This window comes from Lipotes vexillifer, unplaced genomic scaffold (assembly GCF_000442215.2).
Source record: "Lipotes vexillifer unplaced genomic scaffold, Lipotes_vexillifer_v1.1 scaffold212, whole genome shotgun sequence".
Classification (NCBI taxonomy): domain Eukaryota; kingdom Metazoa; phylum Chordata; class Mammalia; order Artiodactyla; family Lipotidae; genus Lipotes; species Lipotes vexillifer.
In genome coordinates this window covers 1,261,949-1,273,534 of record NW_006780016.1, presented here as the reverse complement: position 1 = coordinate 1,273,534, position 11,586 = coordinate 1,261,949, and positions in this window count along the sequence as shown.

Here is an 11,586-nt window from a genome sequence, read left to right as displayed (position 1 = left end):
TGTTGGTATTAATATTTATAAATTTTCTTGTTTGAGACTAACAAGCGTTTATTTGTAAGTATTGTTGTGGATGTAGAAAATTTTATTCTTCTAGGTTCTTCTGGCTTATCTAAGAATTAAATTGACATGAAGCAAATTAACTAGAGGAAATCAAATTTAATTGCTTATGTATGGGAGTCCCACATACAAGTAAGGGTCAGATATCCCATATACATGAGAGGTTCAAAAGCAGAAAGGTAAAATGAGGTAAATACGCTGTCCTGAGCTGAAGAATGGAATAGGGGCCTGGGGATTCCAAGGACAGGAGGGTCATTCACAGGACAATAAGAAGAAAAGCAGATGTTGGGAGAATTAAGCACTGTCCATGCAACTCCACTCAGAGAGCGTAACTGGAAGCTCCCACCTGGTTTCTCCTGGACTCTGCCCCATGTGCCTTTCTCCTTTGCTGACTGTAATTTGTATCCTTACACTGCATTAAACCACCATAATGAAGAGGACACCAGCTTTTCTGTGAGTCCCTCTAGCAAATCATCACAACCAAGGGTGGTCCTGGGGACTCCCAACACAGGTAGAGCAGAGAGAACAAGGGCTGTGGGGGAGGGGAACGACTGAGGTGAGGAAAGAGATGGAGAAAGAGACTGGAAAAAATAAAAAATAAAAAGAAGAAAAGCAGATGTTGGTAATTAGATGTTTACCCTGCCATACAGATGGGACCACTTAGATAAAATTTATCGTTGGTAATAACTCTTTTTTTGGGAAAATCTCCAACTTAAATTCTTCTAGGTAGTTAAGACAGGGGGACAGTAGTTTCTCTTGAACCCGCAGGATCTCGACTGACTTTAGCTCACAATAATCCTTAATCAAAATTGGCACATTTGGGGGAGGCTCATTCTGAACCCCTATAGTATTTATAATTTCCCCCTTTCCCATGTTCTCAAGAGGAAAGACAGCTGCTTCTTGCATCTGGCCTAAAAAGGTACTGAGCAATAGGAGGATATCCAGATTTGGGGAAGCCAGAAAAAAAAGGCCCCTCTAATCTGCATTATAAAAGACAAAGGAATTACCCAGTGGAGAGTGGAGAGCACTCTGTTGAGGTGGCCTGAGAAAGAGGGGCAGAATTATAAGGAAGAAAGCAAGTGTGTCTGTCACTATTAAAGCTGAGAGCATTGGGAGAAAACTTGGATGACCCACGTGCCTGGTGGTGGGGGGGGCTGCCTGTTTTATATTTCACCAAAAAGAGTATTTACATGTATTGTTATCATTTCACAAAAGAGAACATGTTAGCCCCAGAAAACCTGAAAGGATGACATCTCAAAGTGTAAGAGTGAAATGAGACAGCTCCATTAAAACCTATTAGAAAGTATGTATTTTTCTCATTACTTTGTGGACTGTTGATGATGTGGCTGCACCCCCCCAGTCCATGGACTGACGTTGGGGAGCCGTACGATCAAATGATCTGTAAGGTCCATCGACGCACGCTGAAGAAGCTTGCATTTAGTGAAGAGCTGGGTTCCAGTCTTGACCTGATGGATGATTTTTGAGCCATACATCCCATGAATATCTCAGTTTTCTGTTTGGCCAACTTGTGAAGATCAAGTAAGATATCATTTGTAGAAGTGCTGTTGTCTAAATGCCTTGGTACTTGGATATGAGGCTCAGAAAAGGAGTGTAATAAATTGTACAGTCCCAGGAAATAAGTGACATTTCATTAACCCATAGTTTGTGTAATAACCCGTTTTTTGCAGTTTCTGAGAATGATTTCAAGAGATAAGAAATACAACTAAAAATGGAAAAGGTATTTTATTGGCTTATCTACTGAAAAAAACACTGACACGTGACATCTAGAGCTCCTGGATCTAGGACATCAAATGATCTATCCATTGTTTTCTCTAAGGCAGTGTCTCACCTAATGGCAAGAGGGCTCCCAGGAATATATACCCATTCCATCCTACCAGTTCAGTAATTTCAGTAGGAAACGATAAAGTTTTGTATTTCTAGTAGTTCTAGTGAAAGTTCAAAGTTTCAGTCTTATTGGCACTGTCCCAAGGTGATTGACCAGATCTAGGAGCCTATTCTTGAAGCTGTAAGTAGATTCAGTCCCTCCTAAACAGCATACACTAACAATAGGGGTGGAGTAGTTCCTCAGAGAAAAATTGGGTTTCTGGTAAAAGAAGGTGGGGTATGGATGATGGTCAGGCAGAACAAGAAAGACCTACTGTAGAGTTGAAGTAGGCTTCCAAGCCAGTAAATGCAGCCAGTAGAATTGCCTGGCATATCTGGGAAGGCCTTTGTGTAAGACATTTTCTACTGACTGCCACAACATCATTGTTTAGTGGCAGGCAGGGTCTTTGCCATCAATTAAATCCTAATACCACTAAGCAGAAATTAAAGAGCTTTAATGGGATGTTGGACCTATCGATGAATGCGCAGGACAGTAGCTCATGCCATAGATGTGTAGAATCAAATATCTTTACCCACTGGGGATGTCATCATTTAAATGGCCCTATTGATTTTAGGTTTTGGCAGGGCTTCTTTGACCCTGGAATGCTCCACGTTGCCTGAGGGGACATCACCTAAGGTGTAACTCCACATTATGTTGTCCTGAATTGGACCCGCACTAACTTAACCATCTGTCCTAGGGTGGTCTGGCCTAGACAGGGTCTCTGGGAAAACTAGAGCAATTCATTTTGTTTTATGTTTATTGATGAATTCATTTAGAAAATCTGCTTCTAGGCACTGAACACATTCTAGTCATGTAAGAAGGACTACTTGTTTGGAAAATGTTTAATTTTATATATATATATATATATTTTTGTTGTTAGTTTATTTTTTTAACATTCATTCACTCATTCATTCATTCATTCATTCATTTATGGCTGCATTGGGTCTTTGTTGCTGCACACGGGCTCTTTAGTTGCGGGAAGTGGGGGCTACTCTTTGTTGCAGTGCATGGGCTTCTCATCATGGTGGCTTCTCTTGTTGTGGAGCATGGGCTCTAGGCACACGGGCTTCAGTAGTTATGGCATGCGGGCTCTAGAGCACAGGCTCAGTAGCTGTGGCGCACAGGCTTACTTGCTCTATGGCGTGTGGGGTCTTCCCAGACTAGGAGTCGAACCTGTGTCCCCTGCATTGGCAGGTGGATTCTTAACCACTGCGCCACCGGGGAAGTCCTGGAAAATGTTTAATTATTGTATCAACAAGTTTTAAAAAATGTTTCCAGCTTTATTGAGGTATAATTAACAAATAAAATTGTAATATATTTAAAGCATACAATGTGATGATTAGCTCTATGTATGTGTTGTGAAAATATTCTTACCATCAAGAATTAACACATCCATCACACCTCACATGTTTATCTTTTTTTTTCTTTTTTTGATGAGAATACTTAAGTTCTGTTCTCTGAGCTAGTTAGCTAGTTTTAATTATACAATACAGCATTATCACCTATAGTCACATTGAATGTTATACATTGGATCCTCAGACCTATTCATTTTACAACTGAAAGTTTCTGTGCTTTTACCAGCGTCTCCCTATTTCCTCCCCCCACCGTGCCCGCCCCCCCAGCCCCTGGCATTTACTATCCTATTCTCTGTTTCTATGAATTTGAATTTTTTTAGATGCTGCGATGAACATGAGACTGCAGATATCTTTTCAAGATAGTGATTTTGTTTTTCTTGAATATATACTTAGAAGTGGAACTGCTGGATTGTATGGTAGTTCTATTTTTAATTTCTTGAGAAACCTCCACATTATTTTTCTTGATGGTTATACTACTTTACATTCCCATCAACAGTGTACAGGGGTTTTCTTTTCTCCACATCCTTGCCTGGATTTATTATTTTCTCCTGTCTTTTTGATAATATACATCCTAACTGGTAGGAGGTGACATCTCACTGTGGTTTTGATTTGCATTTCCCTGATGATCAGTGTTGTTGAGTACTTTTTCATGTGCCTGTTGGCCATTTGTATATCTTCCTTAGAAGATGTCTATTCAGGTCCTTTATCCATTTTTAAATTGGTAACGTTATTTGTTTTTTTTGCTGTTGAGTTGTATGAGTTCCTTTTGTATTTTGGATATTAACCCCTTATCAGATACATGATTTGCAAATATTTTCTCCAGTTCAGTAGGTTGCCTTTTCATTTTGTTGATGGTTTCCTTTGTTGTGCAGAAGCTCTTAAGTTTGGTGTGGTTCCACTTCGTTACTTTTACTTTTGTTGCCTTTACTTTTGGTGTCAAATCCAAAAAATTATTGCCAATACCAATGTCAAAGAGTTTACTCCCCATGTTTCCTTGTAGGACTTTTTTTAAAGTTTTGACTCTTATGTTTAAGTCTTTAATCCATTTTCAGTTAATTTCTTTTGTATGATGTAAGGTCGTGACCCATTTTCATTGTTTTGCATATGAATATCGTTTTCCAACCAACTTTTATTGGAGAGACTCTTCCTTTCCCCATTGTATATTCTTGGCTCCTTTGTTAAAAGTTAATTGACCATATATGCATGGTGTGGATCTCTTTTGAGTCATCTTTCTTGGAATTCTTATGTCTTCCTGGACCTAGATGTCTGTTTCTCTCCTCAGCTTAGGGAAGTTTTCAGCCATTATTTCTTTGAATAAGCTTTCTGTCCCTCTCTCTTCTGCTTCTCAGACTCCTATAACCTTATAGCATGTGTATTGATCTACTTGATGTATCTCATAAGTCCCTTAAGCTATCTGCATTGTTTTTCATTCTTTTTTCTTTTTGCTCCTCTGTTTGGATGAATTCTACTTTCCTGTATTCAAGTTCATGTATCCTTTTTGCTGTTTGATCTAGTCTGCTGTTGAACCCCTATATTGAATATTTCAATTCAGTTATTGTATTCTTCAGTTCTACGATTTCTTTTTGGTACTTCCTTATATTTTCTGTATCTTTGTAGAAATTTTCAGTTTTTTCATGCATTGCTCTCTTGACCACAGGTAGAATCTTGTGACATTATTTTGAGCTCTCTATTGAACACATCACTTATCTCTGTTTCATTAAGATCAGCTTTTAGAGATTTATCTTCTTTTGTTTGGAACATATTCCTCTCTTTATTTTACTTGGCTGTTTGTGTTGATTTCTGTGCATTGGATAAAACAGCCACCTTTCCCAGTCTTGACAGACCTGTCTCATGTAGGAAATAAACCTCATTAGTCAGCCTGGCCCAAGCTCCTGGCTGCCTCTCAAACCTTTGTGGTTGTCTAAGCCTTTTATCTTTGTTCTCAGTGACTCCTGATGCTTGAGAGTATGCCAAGGCCCATCAGTGTCCGAAAGGGAAGGATTGCAGTGAGCACCTAGATGCAGGTTGATTAGAAGCCAAGCCCTCAGACAGCAACTGGGAAAGTATGCAGTTAAATCCTTTCTAGGGAGAAACTGGGAGATGGGCATTTTTGCCTGCTGTATCTACATTGAGCCCAAGTTTACAATGATGGGGTGGTGTTCCTGTGGCTGTTTAAAAACTGCTTTATTTTTGCTATACTCCTGTGGACTTATGAATGTAGGTCCTACTGGCTATCAGAGATAGGTGATTTGGATGCCTGTCCCTCGGGTGGTAGCCACAAAATCTTTGGACACTAGACTTGTGTACAAGCGCTTTCCAGAAAGATGCTGAAGACCTTATTTTATTTTATTTTATTTTATTGTTGGAGTGAGCTGGGGCAGAAGGTGGGGAAAGTGCCCAGTGGCTCCTGAGGGCTCCAGGTAGGTATCATGGACAGTCTCTAGATGTGTGCATCTAAACTTGTAAGCTTACAGAAAGAATTTTCAGACTATCAGTTTTGGTTATTATTTCAGTTATTGATTGCTTTTAACAAACTAACCTAGAACTTTGTGGCTTAAACCAATGATTCATTATTTCTCAAGGTGCTGTAAGTCAGGAATCAGAGCATGGCTCAGCTGGGTAGTTTTTCTGCTCCATTTGGTTTAGGGCGGGTCATTCACTGGATTCTATTCAGCTTGTGGCTGTGCTGGCCAAGAATGATGGTCAAAGAAGGATTTATTCACATTTCTGATGTGTCGGACCAACCTCAATCTCTCCACAAAGTGTGTTATCATTTGGTAGTCTAGGCTGAGCTTCTTTACTTCAAGGCAACTAACTTCCCCAGAAAGCTCCAAAGTGGAACCTGCCTGACTTCTTAAGTACTACATATGGAATTAGAACACTGTTAACATTTGTGCATTCTGTTGGCCAGAGGGAGTTGATAGGTCAGTCCAGCCCATATTCAAGGGGAAAAGGAATGGAATGAGCATACAGGGAGAGCGTTGATTTTAGTCATCTTTGGAAACTACCACAGTTTTACAGCTTAGTGGAGTATACTGTTTAAAAACTGTTTTTACTGACGTATTAAGTATGCCTTGGCAGAGTTTTATTTTGGTTATGTATGAACCCTGACTGAATTTTAAAAAATGAGATGAAGCAAACATAGGCATATGCACATACATATATACATTTTAAAATTTCTGTATCTTGAGTAATCAATGATTTCTTTGACAACCAGGATTTCATATCTCATCCTCCTTACCTTTTTACTCTGCCTACCAAGAAGCTCAGCGCTAAATTGAATCATATTAACCCAGTTTGCCTCTGCTTTTGATTCATGTCTTTGATATTCTTCTTTGTTTTACTTACTGTTTGTGTCAATATTACTTTTGACTCTTTTGTGGAATAGCTATATACAGATTTTTGAAATGAACCAAACACATATGTAGACTTCTCACATCTATAGTGTAGTATAAAGAGCTCTGCCTTCAGAGTTAAATGGTAGAGGTTCAAATCTTCATTATTTCCTCTTTGTCTCACTTTCCCTATCTGTAAATTGGTTTTTGTAAGGAAGAACTGGATCATAGACATGCCCAGTAAATTGTAGCTATTAGAAACAGACCTCTACACAAATGAGTGCATGGTGTAAAACTGTTGAAATCTGGGTAAGGTTGATAGATCATCAATGTCATAATCCTGGGTGTGATATCTTACTATACTTAGGCATGATATAATCATGGGGAGAAACTAGGTGAAGGGTACACAAGATCTCTCTGTATTATTTCTTACAACTGAATGAGAATCTATGATTATCTCTAAATAAAAGGTTGAAAAATGTTCCAGGACTATTGCTTCTATACTATCCAAAGTAAATCATTGTCCTTTATATACCTACTTATAAGATTATTGAATGCAATTGAGTATTATCTTAAACGTGTTTTATATGTATCAACCAGTTGGTTGCCAGCTATGAAAATTTTCATTTATACAAATACCAGTGGCTTTGTTTTCCCTGTTGAGAATAAGTCAAGACATAAAAATAGCTTAACATGTTAACTGTAAAGCTAACATTTAAAGGAAATCACTAAACCTATACATTTTTTTCTTGGAAAAAATATTAAAAAGGGATCTGAAGCTCAGGATGTCTTCAGGAAGAACTGGGAGATGCTGATGCTGATCCCAGGAGAAATTCAGTAGGATTAGAATTTGATCTGTGCAAATTTGATTATAGTCTTAGTATTCGTACACTGAATGTGAAGCAGCTTTCCCTTGTACCTTTACCTCCTGGCTTCTCTTTGAAGCATTCAGGAAATCTAGTTTAGTTATTTATTTATTTTTAAAAATTTCATTTAATTTTGGCTGCACTGGGTGTTGGTTGCTGCACATGGGCTTTTCTCTAGTTGCAGCGAGCAGGGGCTACTCTTTGTTGCAGTGGGTGGGCTTCTCGTTGTGGTGGCTTCTCTTGTTGTGGAGCACGGGCTCTAGGCATGCGGGCTTCAGTAGTTGGGGCATGGGCTCAGTAGCTTTGGCTCGCGGGCTGTAGAGTGCAGGCTCAGTAGTTGTGGCGCACGGGCTTAATTGCTCCGCGGCATGTGGGATCTTCCCAGACCAGGGATTGAACCCATGTCCCCTGCATTGGCAGGCGGATTCTTAACCACTGAACCACCAGGGAAATCCCAGGAAATCTAGTTTAATGAAACAAATAGACAGTAAAATTCATACATTGAATGGAATTGGAGAAAAATAAGGTACTTAACATGTTTTAACTGTTAATGTGCAACCTAAATCTTCCTGATCTCTATATAGCACAGAACATGTCCTCAGGAATTGAAAGTCAGACTAAAATCTTCCCTCCAATGCTCACATTTCTTCAAGTATTAGCAAACTCATAATCTGGAAGGAAAGAGATCCAGATTCTAGGCATGATTTAGTTACTAGCTTCCTGTTTCTTTGGAAGTCATTTAATCTCTATGGATTAAATGTATTTTATGGATTTATACTTTCCTTAGTCCAAATCAAGGAGATTGGATTAGAGGTCTCTAAGATTCCTTTTATCTCAGATATTCAGTTATTTTCCATATAGAAAATAGGGTCTTAGTTGAGGCATGCGGGATCTTTCCTTGTGGTTTGGGGTCTTCATTGCAGTGTGCGGGCTTCTCTCTAGTTGTGGCATGTGGGGTTTTCTCTCTCTAGTTGTGGCGTGTGGGTTTTTTCTTTCTCTAGTTGTGGTGCACAGCCTCTGGGGCATGTGGGATCTGTAGTTTGCGGCACGCGGGCTCTTTCGTTGAGGTGCGCGAACTCAGTAGTTGGGCGCACGGGCTTAGTTGCCCCATGGCATGCGGGATCTTAGTTCCCCGACCAGGGATCGAACCTGCATCCCCTCCATTGGAAGGCGGATTCTTTACCACTGGATCACCAGGGAATTCCCCAGCCTACCTTTATGTGAACATTTTCCTTTTATGTTTTCACAGAAAACAATACTTATAAGGAGGTTAAATATCCTTTGCCCTTCCCTCCCCTAATTCTCTGATGATACCTTGGCTCTGAGCAATTTCTGGACATTTACTGCAACCTGGTGAGAATCCAGTACATACCTTTTTTTGGTAAAAGAGAGTTGTAAAATTTTACTAAGTTAGGGCTTCCCTGGTGGCGCAGTGCTTGAGGGTCCGCCTGCCGATGCAGGGGACGCGGGTTCGTGCCCCGTTTCGGGAGGATCCCGCGTGCCGCGGAGCGGCTGGGCCCGTGGGCCGTGGCCGCTGGGCCTGCGCGTCCGGAGCCTGTGCTCCGCAAATGGGAGAGGCCACAACAGTGAGAGGCCCGCGTAACGCAAGAAAAAAAAAAAAAAAAAATTTTACTAAGTTAGTCATTGTTTTTATCACAAACACTTCCGTAGCAAATTTTAACCATCTCGTAAAAAAAGACACGTGCAAATGTAGACACATCTGTGGATCAAGATCAAGGGAGGGACAAGCTGTGTCCTAGCTGTAAGAAACACTTTCCTAGGCATTCTTATATAAAAAATACATAATTGATAATGTTTGCAAATGTAGTCTAACAAAAGATGGTGTAAGATTATTGATCTAATTGTTTCTTAGATTCATGCTGGATAACAGACCAAGACATGCTGTAAACTGGAATTTTGAAAAGACATTTCTACACATTGCTGACGTATTGTAGCATGGATGATATCTGCCTTTCTTGTAAACGAATTTGATATGGGGTTAAGATATTGAGAAAATGGAGGAATAGATTAGCAGGCATTTAAGACCAGTTTCTTCCTGACCTAGTCAAGAAAGAACTATTAAGGAAGGTACACTAAAGACGCTAGACATGTTTATTTTCTTTTACTGTGTGAATTTTTGAATTTTATTTTATTTATTTTTTTATACAGCAGGTTCTTATTAGTTATCCATTTCATACATATTAGTGTATATATGTCAATCCCAATCTCCCAATTCATCACACACACCACCCCCCTCGCCACTTTTGCCCCTTGGTGTCCATACGTTTGTTCTCTACATCTGCAAGACGTGTTATTTTCTGTGGCCCATGAATACTTGGAGTTTGTCTCTTCCCAGGCATCTGCAGAATACGTTTTCCATTTACAGATTAGGTTGAACATCCTACCTTTCTGTCTTGGTGTCAACTTCTCCTATCTTCTTTCTGTTTAGTAGGTTTCTAGCATTTGTTAGCCTCAGAATTTGGATTATTTTGTCACAAGTTGCTGTGATATTTGCTAAGTACCATTGTCCCTATAAGTCTTGTTATATGAAGCAGTGCTTTTACCGTCCTTGATGTCTTAGTCTTCTGATGATAATGACATATTAATTATGGAAAAGCCAAGACAATTGCAGGCAAAAACAATGACTTTTCAAATTCTCATCAATATTGGATCACTTTCTTATTAGCATAGGCATCTTGCCAAGAGTTTTGAATGCTTATAATTTGGATGGCAAGTGTCCTGGGGAGGGATCATATTTGCTTGTATGCTCTGCTTGGCGTTTGGCCTATCTTCAGCGATTCATGGGCATTAACCCCAAAATAACATAATCGAATTTGTCAAATAAACCCTAGATAATTGGGTCTTATGTGCCCAATGTTATGTAGGGATATGTTTTTATTTATTTATTTTTTAATTTTTATTTTATATTGGAGTATAGTTGATTAACAATGTTGTGTTAGTTTCAGGTGTACAGCAAAGTGATTTAGTTATACACATACATGAATATATTCTTTTTCAAATTCTTTACCCATTTAGGTTTTTACAGAATATTGAGCAGAGTTTATGTAGGGATATGTTTTTAAAATAACTGTTATTAAGGCAAAGATGGGTTTTATTTAATTTATTCATTTATGTAATGGATATTTATTTATTGAACACCTAATATGTATCAGGCAATGTCTTAGGAAAGACAAACAGGGTGTTACTCTTACTGAGCTTTTATTTTATTTGAGAGAGAAGGAAAATAAATATGCAAACCAAAAAGTGAACAAGGTAATTCAGACATCAAGGATGATTCTAAGACTTTAATGTGTCAAAGGTTGTTGGAGAAAGAGATAATTAGGCGTGGCCTTTGGAGGGGGTGACATTTCAGCAGAGAATTAAATGGTAAGCAGGAGCTAGCCATGCAAAAGATTTTGGGAAAAATATTCTAGGTAGAGAGAACAGTGAGTATGAAGACCTTGCTGCGATAATGAAGTTGTGATGCACCATGGAGAGAAAAAAGGCCAGTGTGACTGGAGATGGTAAATGCATTGGGGAAGGGGAAGGATAACTGAAGATGAGGTAGGAGAAGTGAGCAGAGGTCAATTTTGAAGGGCCTCGTAGGCCTTGCTTAGGAGTTTGGAATTTCTCCTCAGTGTAGTGAGTGACCAAAGGGGGACTTTATTATTATATATTTTTTATTTTTAATTGTGGTAAAATATAACATAAAGCTTACCATCTTAACCTGTTTTTTTTTCAGGTAGCTTTATTTTTTATTTTTATTTTTTTATTTATTTTAACATCTTTATTGGAGTATAATTGCTTTACAATGGTGTGTTAGTTTCTGCTTTATAACAAAGTGAATCGCTATACATATACATATATCCCCGTATCTCCTCCCTCTTGCGTCTCCCTCCCACCCTCCCTATCCCACCCCTGTAGGTGGTCACAAAGCACTGAGATAATCTCCAAAGGGGGACTTTAGGTATAGGCCTGACATGACCAGGTTTATGTTAGAACACTTACTTTTGATTATTTATTTTAATTTATTTGATTTAATTTATTTCATTATTTATTTTAATTTATAGTTTGTCAATGTTAGTTTT